Raw genomic sequence first — 17722 nt, forward strand, 5'->3', positions numbered from 1 at the left:
ACAACAAGATTGGCAAATACAACAATCTAGTTGGCCAAACCAAATCGATAGTTCGAAGAGACTTGCAAAGATATCAAATCATGCATATAAGAATCCAGAGAAGATTCAAATAATATTCATAGATAAGCTGATCATAAATCCACAATTCATCGGATCTCGGCAAACACACCGCAAAAAAGTATTACATCGAATAGATCTCCAAGAACATTGAGGAGAACATGGTATTGAGAATCAAAGAGAGAGAAGAAGCCATCTAGCTACTAGCTATGGACCTCTAGGTCTGTGGTAAACTACTCACGCTTCATCGGAAGGGCAATGGTGTTGATGTAGAAGCCCTTCGTGATCGAATCCCCCTCTGGCAGGATGCCGGAAAAGGCCCCTAGATGAGATCTCACGGGTACAGAAGGTTGCGGCGGTGGAAAAGTGTTTTCGTGGCTCTCCCCATTGGTTTTGGAATATTTGAGAATATATAGGCGGAAGAAATAGGTCGGTGGAGCTACAGGGGGCCCACAAGGGTGGGGGCGCGCCCTACCCCCCTGGGTGCCCCCTCCATCCTTGTGGTCGCTTCGTGGCTTCCCTGACGTGTACTCCAAGTCCTCTGGATGTCTTCTGGTCCAAGAAAAATCATCGTGAAAGTTTCATTCCGTTTGGACTCCGTTTGATATTCCTTTTCCCCGAAACTCTAAAACAAGGAAAAAACATGAACTGGCACTGGGCTCTAGGTTGATAGGTTAGTCCCAAAAATCATGTAAAATAGCATATTAATGCATATAAAACATCCAAAATAGATAGTATAATAGCATGGAACAATAAAAAATTATAGATACGTTGGAGACATATCATCTGCCACTGCTTGGGCGTTCCAGTAGACAACAATGACTGCTGGCATGACCCCTTATCTGTTCCCGGAAATAGAATCAAACAAAGCAGGTGCAGGCAACGGGATAATATCATAGGTTTTCTCACTGAAAACCAAGTTGTAACGAATGTTGTTAAAAGAATTGGCAGCATCAATAAATTGGTGATCCACCATCGCCTGGTGATCTAGATAAACTCGGGGAAACCAATAGTCGTGGTGGTGTGTCTGAACATTAAAATGACTCGCTAAGAGAGTGGCATAAATACCACCATGGATTTTGCCCTTAGTTCTGTTAAGGTGCAGACGACGTGCAATAATAGCCCCTAGGTTAAAGGTGTGATCATTGTGAAGTGCACGACATAAAATGGTGAGGTCAGGAGCACTAAGTATACCGCCCTTCTCCCTAGTAGTCAAACACTTCGCGGTGAATAAAGCAAAGTAATGCACGGAAGGAAATTGCAAACTAGTGGTGGTGGCTTTCGACACGCCTCTTTCCTCACCCACTGTCAAAGTGAGGAGGAAGTCCTCAAACTCTGCTGGTCTAGGCTCTCTTAATTCCCCGTCAGAGGAAATTAAACATATATCACAAAATTCTGTGAGCGGTATCTGACGGGTATCGGAATATAAATTAAACTGCACCGCAGGAGGTTCATGCCTATTCAGAAAAAAAAATTGCACAAAGGAGTTCGTGAGGAGGTGGTGTTGGTCACACTCATCTGCGAGGAAGTTAGTTAGCCCGGCATTTGCAATGAATTGGGCAAATTCTTGATGGAACCCGGCCTCGTCCATGAAGGCATTATGTGGCCATTCACACGGTCGCACCTCCGCCATTCTCGGAGTGTTGAGGACGATGTCCGATGATTCCCAGTAACTCCCTTGGCACTCTTTTTGGAGAAATACTTCCGGAAAATACTCATCTTTTTCTATGAACAAAATTCTGAAAATTTTGGGGCACAAAATTTTTGTCAACAAAACTTCACAAGATTGATATCAACTACTCATATGGATGTCTGGAGGCTATATTAAGCATTCAAACTACTTAGAACTCTAAGAATTCAACATGCAAGCTCATCTACAGAAACACCAAGAGTAGCTAAATACTCAAAAATTAAACCACTAGAACAAAAAGTAATTGAAGCAATGGAGGAGTCACATACCAAGTAGCAATCCCCCAAAACAGTTTCAGAAACAGAGCTTCAAACAAAGAGATCGAAATCCACGGGTTTGAGAGCATGAACACGGGAGAGAGAGAGAGAGCTGGAGTGAATTTTTTTCTGGTGGTAGGTGATGACATGGGCTAAAGAGATAAGTGAGGGGGGCACGTGGGGCCCACTACCCACCAGGGCGCGCCTGGGGTAGCTGGCACACCCTGGTGCCTTTTGGGCACCAGGGGCACCCCCTATGATGTTATTTGTACCAAAAATTCTTAAATATTCGAGAAAATTTGTGTAAAAATTTCAGGTCATTCTGAGCACTTTTATTTTGACCACTTTTTTATTGCACAAAAAATTCAGGAAGCATGCTAAACATGGCATTTTATTTTATTTAACTAAGAAAAACAGAAAACAAAAAAGTGGGTACAGAAGGTTGTGCTTACTAAATTCATCGACCACATGCCTCTCGAAAATAATCCATTAATAAGGTTGATCAAGTCTTATTAACAATCACTTTCTATTAACATGAACCCGAAGAACTTCTGTAAAAAAACTAAGTTACCTCAACGGGAATATGCACATCCCCAACAATAAGTGTTTCATATTTCTTTCTCGCAGTAGGTATAGAGAGTTGGAAACTTTCAATAGTGATTGTTGGAGATTTTCAATAACATTAGTACCATTCACTTGAAATTGTTTCTTCGGGAAGTGCACCGTATGCTCATTACCGTTGATATGGAAAGTGACTTTGCTTTTATTGCGATCAATAACAGCCCCTGCAGTATTAAAAAAAAGTCTACCAAGGATAATCGACATGTTGTCGTCCTCGGGCATCGCAAGTATAACAAACTCTGTTAAGATAGTAACATTTGCAACAACAACAGGCACATCCTCACAAATACCGATAGGTATGGCAGTTGATTTGTCAGCCATTTGCAATGATATCTTAGTAAGTGTGAGTTTATTCAAATAAAGTCTTTTGTATAAAGAAAAAGACATAACACTAACATCAGCTCCTAAATCATGTAAAGCAGTTTTGACATAGCTCAAAGGATATAAGTGAAGCACATAGAGTATTCTAATAAATCACGATTCATGCGTGTGATAACCCACAAGTATAGGGGATCGCAACAGTTTTCGAGGGTAGAGTATTCAACCCAAATTTATTGATTCGACACAAGGGGAGCCAAAGAATATTCTCAAGTATTAGGAGCTGAGTTGTCAATTCAACCACACCTGAAAGACTTAATATCTGCAGCAAAATATTTAGTAGCAAAGTAGTATGAAAGTAGCGGTAACAGTGGCAAAAGTAACAGTAGCAGTTTTGTAGCAATCGTAACAGTGGCAACAGAAAAGTAACTGAGCAAAGATCAATATGAAACGAGCTCGTAGGCAATGGATCAATGATGGATAATTATGTCGGATGGCATTCATCATGCAACGGTTATAACATAGGGTGACACAAAACTAGCTCCAATTCATCAATATAATGTAGGCATGTATTCTGTATATAGTCATACGTGCTTGTGGAAAAGAACTTGCATGACATCTTTTGTCCTACCCTCCCGTGGCAGCCGGGTCCTATTGGAAACTAAGGGATATTAAGGCCTCCTTTTAATAGAGTACCGGACCAAAGCATTAGCACTTAGTGAATACATGAACTCCTCAAACTACGGTCATCACCGGGAAGTGTCCCGACTATTGTCACTCCGGGGTTGCCGAATCATAAAACATAGTAGGTGACTATAACTTGCAAGATAGGATCAAGAACACAAATATATTCATGAAAACATAATAGGTTGAGATCTGAAATCATGGCACTCGGGCCCTAGTGACAAGCATTAAGCATAGCAAAGTCATAGCAACATCAATCTTAGAACATAGTGGATACTAGGGATCAAACCCTAACGAAACTAACTCAATTACATGGTAAATCTCATCCAACCCATCACGGTCCAGCAAGCCTACGACGGGATTACTCACGCACGGCGGTGAGCACTGGTACATCGAGGTGCTATACAAACGGTTTTTAACCCCTTTCCGCGATGGTGTTCGGAACCGTCACCTAGTGAGTGACTGGGATAGGGGGGTCCTTCCCACACGACCCAGAAACCATCAGGGATATGCCCTCCTCGCACACACGCTCGGCAAAATGAGGTCGTGTGCGACCGGCGAACGAGCAAATACGGTTATACGTATAGTGGTGCTAAAAAAAATACAATTATACAGGCAAAACCGTTTCTGGTCGTAAGTACATCACACACAGTCAGTCCCCGCTAAACGTTCCTTTCGTATATACATCCCACACAGTCACTCCAAGGAAAACATTTGCGCGAGGTGGCCTAACACAAACAGTTTTCAAGAGAATGTCGTGTGTGATTTTTCATTGATCCAACACGGTTTATTCCTAGGAACTGTGTGCGTTGCCTGAGGTGATCGCCCACGGTGTTTTCTCAGTAATCGTTTGCAATAGGAAAACCCAATTAGCAGGCTAATTGCCCTATTATTAATAATCCATTTATTAATCTAATTGACATTCATATTAAGCACATAATATATTTCATTTCCATATTAAGGAAACAGGATTTCATAATTGAAATACATCTGAGTATAACATGATATAGCTTCAGCACTCAGCTACCCCATTACACAACTGCACCAGCACCAAGTTTCACATGCAACATCTAGAACCTTTCGAAATTAGCATCATAGATGGTACATAGACAGATGCATCTCATCTGGAAACCTGCTGAAGCGGAAGGCAAATATTGAGCCTTCATTCATGTTGAAGGTATTTGCAACTTTAGGCCAGTGCCTGTGGATGATTGATCGTCCATCCTTCGTCCTCTTCAGGAACACTTCAATATTGAATCGTGGGTGTTGTATGAAAACCTTCCTCGCCTCCTGACCATAGAGGTGGTTTGAGAGGTAATCATCAGTGAACTGCTTTGGAAAGGCCTGAAAGCAAGGATGTTCATAAATATCTTTTGTATATTGGAAATGGGGCAATGGAATGAAAAAAGGCAAGGTATAATAGTTAGTACCATCTTGTAGTGAACTGATGTCTTCTTCATTGTGCAGACAAAGATTTTGTTGTTTTTTTCGGTAATTTCTTTATCCTAACAATCTTTCTGAGTTTGTTGACTTGATTGATATTCATGGACAACTCATTTCCCCATATGCAAAAAGGGTCGAACAGTGGGTCAAAACCTCTGGCAGCAAGACCTACATGTGCAAGACCAAATTTTTAAAAACCTAAATATTAGAATGGTTCCTGCAATTGCACAATAATGTGCTATTAGACAACGGACCATGCATGTGCTAACCTCGATTGTACACCTCGGTGCTTCCCATTGTTTCCCTGCAACACATATAAGGTAGTTAGTCATCAGGTTAAGTAAGGGTTCGCATGCTATCAGTAAAATATGTTGATGAAAAATAAGCACATTGCAGACTCATTAGATTAATTCAAGCCACATGGAAAACCCATTTATCCAACCCAAGCATGATTAAGAACTAGGAAATATAGCACTTTTATATGTTTCTCATGTATTAAGTGCAGCCAAATTCGATTTATTCCTCACATGCACAACAATACAAAATTCTACCCACGACAATTGGCCATCGCATTGTAGAATTGAACCAAGCAGTTAACTAAACACCACAACAAATGAACCAAACTTTAACTGAGCACCACATTGCACAATATAACATACTCCTAATAGAAGATCAGACAGTTAACCAAACCAAGCATGCTTAACAACTTGGAAATATAGCAATTGTATTTGTTTCTCATGTATTTAGTATAGCCAAATTTGATTTATTTCTCACATAGTATACAATAACAGAATGCAGCCACAACAATTGAACGTCGCATTGCAGAGTTGAACCAAGCAGTTAACTAAACACCACAACAAATGAACCAAACATTAACTGAGCACCACATTGTACAATATAACATACTCCTAATAGAAGATCAGACAGTTAACCAAACCAAGCATGCTTAACAACTTGGAAATATAGCAATTCTATTTGTTTCTCATGTATTTAGTATAGCCAAATTCGATTTATTTCTCACATGGTATACAATAATAGAATGCACCCACAACAATTGAACGCCGCATTGCAGAATTGAACCAAACAGTTAACTAAACACCACAACAAATGAACCAAACGTTAACTGAGCACCACATTGCACAATGTATAACATATTAGAAGATCAGATAGTTAACCAAACCAAGCATGCTTGACAACTTGGAAAATTGCACCCTGAAGAATTGAACATCACATTTGCAGAATTGAACCAAACAGTTAACTGAAGACGACAACTAATTAACCAAACAGTTAATAAGTGAGCACCACACTGCACAACATACAGAACATATACACTAGAGCAACAGATTGCATGGTAAAATTAGATAGCACAATTCACTAGAATTTGTTAAGGAAAGGCAGAAGCAGCACATGTAAAGGCTAAATCGAGCATGCTTAACCGGCGTAGCTAGCAATGGCAAGGTGCTCCTCCAAGATCTGGGGGTCGGCACGAATGGCAGCCATCGCGACCTCATCCGCGCGTGCGGCCGCGATTTGCTTCTCCGCTGCCAAATGCTCCTTCAGCTCCTGGCTAACTGCGTGCACCATGGCTTAGGGCGGCGCTTATTTGGTGGAGGGGTCAGTGATTTTGGGTGGAAGGTATCGCACCGACGGTCGGAGCATGTGGGATGTGAAAGGAGGATGAGGATGGGGGTCGGGTGTGGATCACCTGCCTAGATAGATGAGGCCGAGCAGCGTGAAGGAGGGTCGCCGGTGAGGGGGCGGCGCTGCAAGCAAGGAGTGAAGGTTTCAACTTGGAAAGGAAGGCGGAAATAGGGGAAATGTGGCTTTCGGTAAGGGGGAGGGGGCGGGGAGGTAGATATTTCCGCGGAAGTCGAAAATTTGGAATCGCTTCAGTGAAAAAACTGGCGCGCAAAGTGTCATCAGACACGGTCCCTTATTCAGAACTGTGTACGATATGTGAACATCACAAACGATTCAGATAGCTTAACCCATGTGTGATGAGTTTGACCATCAAAACTTTTGGTTCGAATTTGCTTGGTTATAGTGGTCATCCACATCATTGCATAATTTGGGTACACAAAGGAGAATACAGCACACCAGACTTCTTAATCGAGCAAGTTCAGCAATTAAACAGAGCTAGCTGACCTAAACATTACTCTAACAAATTAAAGACCGGCGCTCTTAATTAAACAAAACAAAGAGTACTACTACGGCTGGTGCTCGTCGATCTCCGCCGCCTCCTCCATGTCCAGCTCGCGCCCGATGATCTCCCGGGGAAGGGGCTCCATGGCATCCATCGCACCATACTCGACAAGCATCTTGTCATCTGCATCCTCCATATCTTTGGAATAGGCCGGCGCGAGCTGGGCGTGGGCGGCTGTGATCTGGGATTTGGCGGGCTCCGTCGTGGCAAGGTATGCCGCGCAGGAACGGACGGCTGCTCGAACGCACTCGGTGATTGCCAACTCTTCGGTCGTGGGTTGCCGAATGTTGTCGGAGAAGCTTCTTTTGATTTGTACGGTGACCACCAGAGCTGGGCGTGGGCGGCCTCGACATGGTCATGGGCGGCCTCCATCAGGACTAAGGTCTCCGCTGTGGAACGGACAACTGCTGTGCCGCTCTCGCCATTTGCTATCCCCGAGGCAGATGTTGCCGCCGACGCCTGAGAAGCAACAGCGGCCGTTTGGGCTGCCTTGGTCACCCGGTTGCAGATTGCGGTCGCCCTCACGAAGGTTGTTAGCACGTTCCTGGCGGCTGTGGCCGTGTTCTTGCTGTCGGCGTCCTGGGAACGGGGGTCCCCAGACTTGCCTGCCTGCAGCCCACGGTGTGGCTCCACTAGCGGCCCTGTACGGCCCATCTTCACCAGCAAACACTCAAGACCCTCGCGAGGGGCCAAGCCTCGCGAGGCGGACGACGCAAGACCTCCTCGGGGGCGGCCTCACCAGACTGGCTCGCTAGGGCGGAGAGATCAAGGCAAGGGGCACCTCGCGAGGTTCCTGTGACGCAAGCCATGACGACTGGAGCCAGGCGGGCGCCAGGCGGGAGCCAGCGCGCGCAGTGTCCTCATTTCCTCTTTGGTGCTAAAGAGGCAAGCGCAGGTGAGGAGTCCCGAGACATTAGGCAAAGGTTTCCATATCGGTGCAATGAGACCAAGACCAGCAGGATGGCAGGACGGAGGTCACCGTGGAGCCCAAGACGGCGTCACCACCAGAGCCTTTCGCAGGCGAAGACCACCTTTAGTCAGGATAACTTGTACTAGTTGTCTCCCTTTGAATTTGGCCGTTGTTGGATCCCTTCCCGCTCAATATTTGGGGAGAGGACCAGGGCCTCTATAAATAGGACTAGACACCACCATAGAAGGGGGATCGATTGGACACACACACAAGTTCACCAAGCACAAGAGCACCTCTCCTCAGGAGGTTGTTCTTCCCCTTGTAACTTTTCATCCTCAGCCCAAGAGGCAATCCACCACACCACACTGGAGTAGGGTATTACACCACATCGGTGGCCCGAACTAGTATAAACCTTGTGTCTCTTGTTCTGTGAGTTCGACACGCGAGGCCTGGCGATCGTTGCGAGAGCGAGCTAGGGGGAGGGAGGGATCTTCGTGCACACCCTAGTGTTCAAACCTCAAGGGTTTGCCGGAACCCGAAATCCGACATTTGGCGCGCCAGGTAGGGGTGCGCCGAAGCCTTCCTCCCGTCGATCTACGCTCCGCCACCACCGCGCTTCGTCCCCATGGCCGGCGCTGCTCTTCCAGCTGCGATGACAGATGCCTGCGGCAGGGCCGAGGGGCTCTGAGCCTTAGCCCCCACCTTGCGGCGGGTGCAGTGGCCACCCAAGTTCAAGCCAGAGATGCCGCCGTGCTACGATGGCGCGGCGGACCCGTCGGCTTTCCTGCTGGCGTATGAAGAGGCCGTCTTGAAGGCTGGGGGCGACGACAAGGTCATGGCCAACTGGCTTCCCATGGCCCTTACTGGTGCACCGCGTGCCTGGCTGCTCAACCTCCCAGGATCTATGGTGGCATCTTGGGAGGAGCTGCGCAGCATCTTCGCTACGCGCTTCGCAGCACCGGCGCCCCTCGCTGTCATGGCCCTCCTCGGTGGCTCGCAAGCGCCACCCTCGGACCGTCACACCAAGCCGTTCTTCCGCCAGATTGGCACCGCCTCCGCGCGGCAGGGGGCTCCCCCGGGTTGGGCGGCGTCCAAGGCCGACCTGACCTTCGACGCGGGGGATCACCCTGTCACCACCGTCGGCTTGGGCGTGCTCCCAATGCTTTGCACGCCCACCATCTGCAGCGTAGCTGTCACCAAGACCCTCATCGACGGTGGCGCTGGCCTCAACGTGCTCTCTGTGGAAGCTTTTAGCCTCCTTCATGTACCGCTCGAGCGGCTCCGCCCCAGCAAGCCCTTCTCTGGGGTCGGCGGCGGCTCCTCCAGCCCCCTGGGGCAGATCTGTCTTCCCGTGACCTTCGGCACCCGCGACAACTATCGCACTGAGCTGATCGACTTTGACATCGCCTATATTGGCCTCCCGTACAATGCCATCCTTGGGCACCCGACTCTGGCTCAGTTTATGGCAACAACCCATCCGGCCTACAACCTCATGAAGATGCCTGGGAGCAAGGGCGTCCTCACCGTAGTTGGAGATACCAAGGGAGCTCTAGTAGCACTCAAGCTTGCCCTCAAGACCGCCGCGGCAGCGCGACCGGCCGACGGGGTCGTCTCAGGAGTCAAGGAGGCCGCACCAGCTAAGAAGAAGCAGTTGTTCACTCAAGATCGGGCAGAAACCAAGCAGGTGCCGGTTGAGGAAGATGGGTCCTCTGGAGCCACCTTCACCATAGGTGCCAACCTCGACCGGGATCAGGAGGAGGCCTTGGTGAAGTTCTTGCGTGCTAACAAGGAAGTATTCGCCTGGGAGCCCAAGCAGTTGGTAGGGGTTCTAAGAGGGGTGATCGAGCATCACTTGAGGGTGTGCCCCAATGTGCGCCCTGTGAAGCAGAAGGCGCGGCGACAGTCCATAGAGAAGCAATCCTTCATCGTCCAGGAAACCCGCAAGCTGGAGGCAGCAGGAGTCATTCGCGAGGTTCGGTACCCCGAGTGGCTAGCAAACCCCGTCGTTGTGCCAAAGAAAGGCGGGAAGGAGCGCATGTGTGTCGACTTCACCAACCTCAACAAGGCCTACCCCCAGGACCCATTCCCGCTTTCGCGCATCGACCAGATTGTCGACTCCACCGCCGAGTGCGGCCTGCTATGCTTCCTGGATGCGTTTTCAGGCTATCACCAGATCAAGATGGCGGTAGAGGATGTGGAGAAGATGGCCTTCCTGACCCCGTGCGGGGTGTACTGCTACACTTGCATGCCGTTCGGGCTGTGCAACGCGGGCGCGACCTTCCAACGGCTGATGCACATCGCCCTGGGTCGGCAGCTCGGGAGGAATGCTGAAGGCTACATCGACGACATTGTGGTGAAGTCTCGGGAGGCGAGAACTTTGATTCAGGACCTGGAGGAGACCTTCGCGAGCCTGCGCCAGGTGGACTTGCGGCTCAACCCGGAGAAATGCGTGTTTGGTGTCCCTTCCGGCAAGCTGCTGGGTTTTCTCGTGTCCCACAGGGGGATCGAGGCCAACCCGGAGAAGGTCAAGGCGATTGAAGACATGAGCCCACCACAAACTCTCAAGGAGATGCAGAAGCTTGCCGGCTGCGTGACTTCATTGGGGCGCTTCATCTCCAAGCTGGGAGAGCGCGCCCTACCGTTCTTCAAGCTGATGAAGAAGAAGGGCCCATTTGAGTGGACCCCGGAGGCTGACCAAACGTTTCAAGACCTCACAAGATACCTGACCAGCCCTCCGGTGATGGTGGCGCCCCGCCCTCTCGAGCCCCTGGTGCTCTACCTCGCCGCCACTCCTTACTCCGCCAGCACGGCTCTGGTGGCGGTCTGGGAAGAGCGCCAGGCCAAGAATGCGTCGCGTCGAGCCACGCCCCCAGCCGGGGCGATACAAGACCCGGAGGGCACCGCAAGGACTGCAGCAACGCCAACGGATGACCAGGCTCAGCAAGACGGCGCCCTTGGGCCTGCCAAGGCCCCAATGAACGACCAAGCTTCGGGGGTTCCATCGCCTCAGGAGGCGCCTCAACCTCCGGCAGACGTAGGCCTCGTCGACGCGCCCGTCCTCGTCGAGCACCCAGTGTATTTTGTCAGCACGGTTTTGTGGGATGCAAGGGCACGGTACCCCATGCCTCAGAAGCTCTTTCTCGCACTCTTGGTGGCCTCGCGTAAGCTATGGCTCTACTTTCAACGTCACCCAATCAAGGTTGTCTTGGCCTACCCACTGGAGAGGGTACTCAGGAGCCCCAACGCTGCTGGAAGAATCGCCGAGTGGAACATCGAGCTGCAGGCATTCCAGTTGGAGTTCAGTACCACCAGGGTCATCAAGGGGGTCGCGCTCGCCGACTTCGTAGCAGAATGGATGGACGCCCCGGGGTTTGAAGCAGGCGAGGATCGATCCCTCTCGCCGGGAAGTGAAGCGCCAGACGGCTGGGTTATGTATTTTGATGGCGCGTTCGCATGCCAGGGTGCGGGGGCTGGAGCAGTGCTCATCTCGCCTACTCAGGACAAGCTCTACTACACCGTGCAGCTCTGCTTCCAGCATGGCGAGAAGGTCTCCAACAACATCATGGAGTACGAAGGCCTCATAGCTGGCCTTAAGGCTGCGGTTGACCTGGGGGTGAAGCACCTCACCATCAGGGGCGACTCACAGCTTCTCATCAACTTCTCCAACAAGGTATACGAGCCGAGGGACGAGCACATGGAGGCATACCTCGCGGAGGTACGCAAAATGGAAAAGCAGTTCTTGGGCCTAGAATTGCAGCACGTGCCCCGTGGCACCAACAAGGAGGCCGACGACATCGCCAAGAGAGCATCCAAGAGACTACCCCAAGAGCCCGGCGTCTTCGAGGAGTGACTCTTCAAGCCATCGGCAGCACCTCCGCTTTTGAGGCCGGTGCCGCCTCGGGAGGAGCTTCCCCAACCACCTACCTCGGGAGCCCCGGCCTGCGGCCCAACCTCAGGAGCGCACCTACTCCTGGCGCTCGAGCCTGAGGAGGGGTGCTGGACCAAGGAATTCAAGGAATACCTGACACGAGGGACGCTGCCGGAGAAGGAGGAGGACGCGGAGCACGTGACCCGACAGGCTACGGCGTATTGCATCCAGGACGGTGAGTTATACAGGAAGCAGCCAAATGACGTTTCCTTGCGTTGTATCTCCAAGGAATAGGGGAACGAGTTGCTAGCCGACATACACGGCGGAGACTGCGGGCATCACTCGTCGTCACGAACCCTGGTCGACAAGGCATTCCGTAGTGGGTTCTACTAGCCTACGGCGCTCAACGACGCAACCGAGCTGATGAAGTCCTGCAAGGCCTGCCAATTCCACGCCAAGCAAATCCATCAGCCGGCTCAGGGCCTCCAGATCATTCCGCTCTCGTGGCCATTAGCAGTCTGGGGGCTGGATATCTTAGGCCCGTTCCCCCGAGCGCCTGGGGGCTACCGCTACCTCTACGACGCCATCAACAAGTTCACCAAGTGGGCGGAAGTAGAAGCTGTCCGCACCATCTCGGCCGGATCCACGGTCAAGTTCATCAAGGGTCTCGTGAGCCGGTTCAGGGTCCCTAATCGCATCATCACCGACAACGGCTCGCAGTTCACTAGCAATCTCTTCAAGACATATTGTGCTAACCTTGGAATGCAGATCTGCTATGCTTCAGTGGCACACCCCAGGAGCAATGGCCAGGCCGAACGCGCCAACGCGGAGGTCCTGAGAGGCCTCAAGACCAGGACCTTCAAGAAGAAGCTCGAGGCCTGCGGCAGGGGCTGGCACGACGAGCTCCAGTCTGTGCTGTGGTCCATCCGCACCACCGCCACCAAGCCAACAGGCGAGACCCCGTTCTTCCTCGTCTACGGAGCAGAAGCGGTTCTCCCTCACGATGTCAAGCATCGCTCCGTGCAGATCCTGGCGTTTGATGAGACACAGCAGGACGCCATGCGGGGGATGGACCTCGTGATGGGGGAGGAACGCCACCGCGAAGCCACGCTACGAGCGGAAAGATACCAGCAGGCGCTGCGGCGGTATCACTGCCGCATCATCCGCTCCAGGACGCTCGAGGTGGGTGACCTCATCCTAAGGCGGGTGCTCTCCAGGGAAGGGCTGCATAAGCTTTCACCCATGTGGGAGGGCCCGTTTAGGGCCGCCCACGTCTCCAGGCCTGGCGCCGCGCGCCTGGAGACGCAGGACGAGGTCCCCATCCAGAACGCCTGGAACATCCAGCACCTCCGGAAGTTCTACCCATGAAGAAAGGCCCGGCGCTTGTGAAGCAAGGCCCAGTGCCTGTGAAGGTCTCTGCTCGTGACACTCTCACGTAATAATGAGTGGGGCTGTACACGCCCCGGAGTCTCAGGAGTGCCGCCCTCGGGCCTCGGGGGCTCCCTCCCACGTCCTAGTGGCAGCACTTAGCTCCGCGCTGGTGAGAAGACAAGAAGACTAGACTAGGTGCCGGACGTGGCTTTTCATTTGCTTTCCATAGTTGGCTTGCCCCTCTTTAATGAAAATTTGCTTTCTGGTGTTCCTTGCCGCCTTGGTTCTGCCTCCTTTTGCCTCTGTTTTGCCCTCGGTTCCTTGTTTTGACCCATACACTCCCTCGCATGCCTCGCGAGGGGGCTGGACAGGTGCCCTCATGAGCATTTTTTCCTGTTCTTCGCGAGGCACCCTCGTTCGAGCTCACAAGCTGGCGCACCTCTCTCAATCCATGCCCCTCGGGCACCGCGATGCGAAGCGCTGGGTCGTGGCCGGCTACGCCTGCGGCCGGGGCTCGGAAGAATAAGAGTTTCCTAATGAATTTTTGTAGTTCCTAGACGCCTCCCAAGCCAAGGAGGCCTCTCCAAGTACTGGGAAATGCACGCCTCACGAGGCGAAAACTACTTCGAGCGCGTCAAGCTAAGTTATTTCTACGCGCCTAAATAAAACTTTGATGCTGCAACACGACACCGGAACAATAAACATAGCATAGCAACTTGGAAATTATGGTTCATTGCATGCCCCTACGGGGCCCCATACTTGTCTCTCTCTCAATGTAGGAAGAAAAGGAAGAACGAAACAAAAGTGGCGAGTGCCCCTGCAGCAGTTCGCGAGGATGGACCCATGGCGCTCTCCTGAGCTCAGCCGGACCCCTCGTCATGCTTCACTGGAGCGCGGCGACGAGACGCCCTGCTGCCACCCTCGAAGTGGGCGTGGCAGCTGGTCGTAGCCGCCGCTGCTGGAGTTGTCGCCAGAAGAAGAGTCGCCGTAGCTGGATGAGCAGCGGCCAGCGCCGAGGGCAAGACCATCATCACCCTCGTCACGACCGTCGCCAAGGACGAGCACCTCGCCGCCATTGTTGTCCTCGGGGTAGCACCCGACGCGGCGACCATCTTCTCCGAACGCCCTCACGTAGAGGGTCGCGTTGCCGTCGTACTTGTAGTGGAGGGTGCACCGCCTACCCTGGCCATGCACGCGGGCAAACATCTGCCGGCCACAGGCCAGGGCTGCGTTGCCCGTGACGGAGACCTCCACCGCGACCCATGAAGCCTTGCTGCAGCAGCTGTCAGCCTGCAGCCAGAGCCCGCCTGGACCCGTGGCCGGTAGCTCGCTGGCGAAGCGTGGGAGCTGAAGCCAGGTGCCGGCTGGATTCTCCGACCACACGACGAACTCTGGCAGCACCTCCGCCGAGTGGAAGCATGGATGGGGAGGCTGCGCAACCATGGCGCGCCTCCCTGCATCGATGGGGCTTCCATGACCTGGGCGACTCCCACCACGCAAAGAGGCGCGGCCGCGGCCGCGAGGGGCCACGGCGGGGGTCGCGACATGCTTGCGCGGGCGGCCGCGCCCTCTCTTGGGCGGCGGCGAACCGGGCCCCTCCTGGCGGGCCTTCCCCTTCTGTGAGGCTGAGAACCTCTTCGTAGGTGCCATGGGAATCGCTACTGGCGATGAAGCAAGGAAGAAGAAGGGGCAGAGCAGGAAGAGATGAGCGACAGGGGCTCCGCCCCTCCTCATTTATAGCAGGAAAGGCCAACCGGCGATCCCCACGATCACAGGTAATGATGATTTTTCACTGCATGCAACAGAGACTCGTCGAGTCGGGCAGTTGCCGAGGCGGCGTGGGGAAGCGGAGATGCCCACTTCCAACCAATCGCCACGCGTCAACCAAGGCCGCAGGCTGTTGGGGCCCGCGGCGCTCCGCACTTGCCCTTTGGCTTCGCCTCGAAGCCAAGTCTGAGTGCACCTTGGGCCCGGGGGCTACTGTCGGCGTCCTGGGAACGGGGGTCCCCAGACTTGCCTACCTGCGGCCTACGGCGTGGCTCCACTAGCGGCCCTGTATGGCCCATCTTCACCAGCAAACACTCAAGACCCTTGCGAGGGGCCAAGCCTCGCGAGGCGGACGACACAAGACCTCCTCGGGGGCAGCCTCACCAGGCTGGCTCGCGAGGGGCGGAGAGATCAAGGCAAGGGGCACCTTGCGAGGTTCCTGTGACGCAAGCCATGACGACGGGCGCCAGGCGGGCGCCAGCGTGCGCAGTGTCCTCGTTTCCTCTTTGGTGCTAAAGAGGCAAGCGCAGGTGAGGAGTCCCGAGACATCAGACAAAGGTTTCCATATCGGTGCAACGAGACCAAGACCAGTAGGACGGCAGGACGGAGGTCACCGTGGAGCCCAAGACGGCGTCACCACCAGAGCCTTTGGCAGGCGAAGACCATCTTTAGTCAGGATAACTTGTACTAGTTGTCTCCCTTCGAATTTGGCCGTTGTTGGATCCCTTCCCGCTCAATCTTTGGGGAGAGGACTAGGGCCTCTATAAATAGGACTAGACACCACCATAGAAGGGGGATCGATTGGACACGCACACAAGTTCACCAAGCACAAGAGCACCTCTCCTCAGGAGGCTATTCTTCCCCTTGTAACTGTTCATCCTCAGCCCAAGAGGCAATCCACCACACCACACTGGATTAGGGTATTACACCACATCGGTGGCCCGAACCACTATAAATCTTGTATCTCTTGTTCTGTGAGTTCGACGCGTTAGGCCTAGCGATCGTTGCGAGAGCGAGCTAGGGGGAGGGAGAGATCTTCGTGCGCACCCTAGTGTTCGAACCTCAAGGGTTTGCCGGAACCCGAAATCCGACACTCGCCGGAGTGGGCCACCAAAGTTGCCCTCACGACGTGGGTCCACGTCCCCATCTTTCACCGGCGACGATTGAACAGTGAAATGATTTTGGGTAGCGAGCTAGTGTGCTTGACACGCCGACTATGGACTGTAGCCGTCGCACCTTCTCGCGTAAGCCGTGTGTGTACTATACTCCGATGGTGCTCCAAGATATTTTGTGCTGCATCTCACACAGTTGGTGATAATAAATGTGTGCGATCTACTTGATTTTTCGTCTTGATTTGAATTACATAATGGGGTCACAGCTGCAATGGACGGTGTTTGAATTTCTAGAACTTTTATCTGCAGTGAACATGCAACTATAGGTGTGTCGTCAAAAAATTGGAATTATTCCGGGTTCGTTTGGACGTTTTTATACATTAACTTGGTTTAGTGGGCATTTCAGGTGCACAATTCAAATTGAAACTACATGAACATGCTCCCATGCACCAACGTGGGTTGTAAAATCATATATCTGTCCATGGGTTTATGCTAATGTCCCATGCAAGAAATGGGGATGAATTTCGATCACCACGGCACCGTGGCTCTCCGGCAAACATTGAGATACCTACTTTTGTAATTCTAGTAAATCCAAAACTCATCTGAAATTCATGAAACTTGGCATGCAATCATGGAGCGGCATGAACATGCCATGGTAAAAAATTTGTCCCATTTGGGGCAGGTTTGGGTATAAGCTTCTCACAAACCAAAGCTTCTCACAACAAGCCCTATGATTTCGGTAGGGAACATGCCACCTTTGGGGACGAAATGATATCGGTTGGCTCTTATTGTTTTCAAAAAAATTCTAGTGTCAACATAGAACAAGAGGAGTGTTGTGTTAATTTTTGGAATTTTTTGGGGTTCGTTTGGACATTTTTATACATTAACTGGGTTTTCTAGGCATTTTATGCGCATAATTCAAATCTGTACTACATGCACATGCTCCAGTGCATATAAATTGGTTGAAAAATCAAATATGTGTCCTTGGGTGCATTCTTAGGTCTCATGCAAGAAATGGGAATGAATTTCAAACACCAGGGCACTGTTGATTGCCGGCAAAATGTTGAGATACTTTGTTTTTAAATTCTAGTAAATCCAAAACTCATGTGAAATTCATGAAACTTGGCATGCTATCCTGGAGCGGCATCAACATGCCGTGGTAAAAAATTTGTCCCATTGGGGGCAGGTTTGGGTATAAGCTTCTCACAAACCAGAGCTTCTCACAACAAGCCTGATTGTTTTGGTATGGAACGTGCCACCTTTGGGGACGAAACGATATCCGTTGCCTCTTATTGCTTTCAAAAAATTTCTAGTGTCAACATAGAACAACAGGAGTGTTGTGTTAAATTTTGGAATTTTCCGGGGTTCGTTTGGACATTTTTATACATTAACTGGGTTTTCTAGGCATTTTATGTGCATAA

Source organism: Triticum aestivum, chromosome 1D (genome assembly GCF_018294505.1).
Source record: "Triticum aestivum cultivar Chinese Spring chromosome 1D, IWGSC CS RefSeq v2.1, whole genome shotgun sequence".
Classification (NCBI taxonomy): Eukaryota; Viridiplantae; Streptophyta; class Magnoliopsida; order Poales; family Poaceae; genus Triticum; species Triticum aestivum.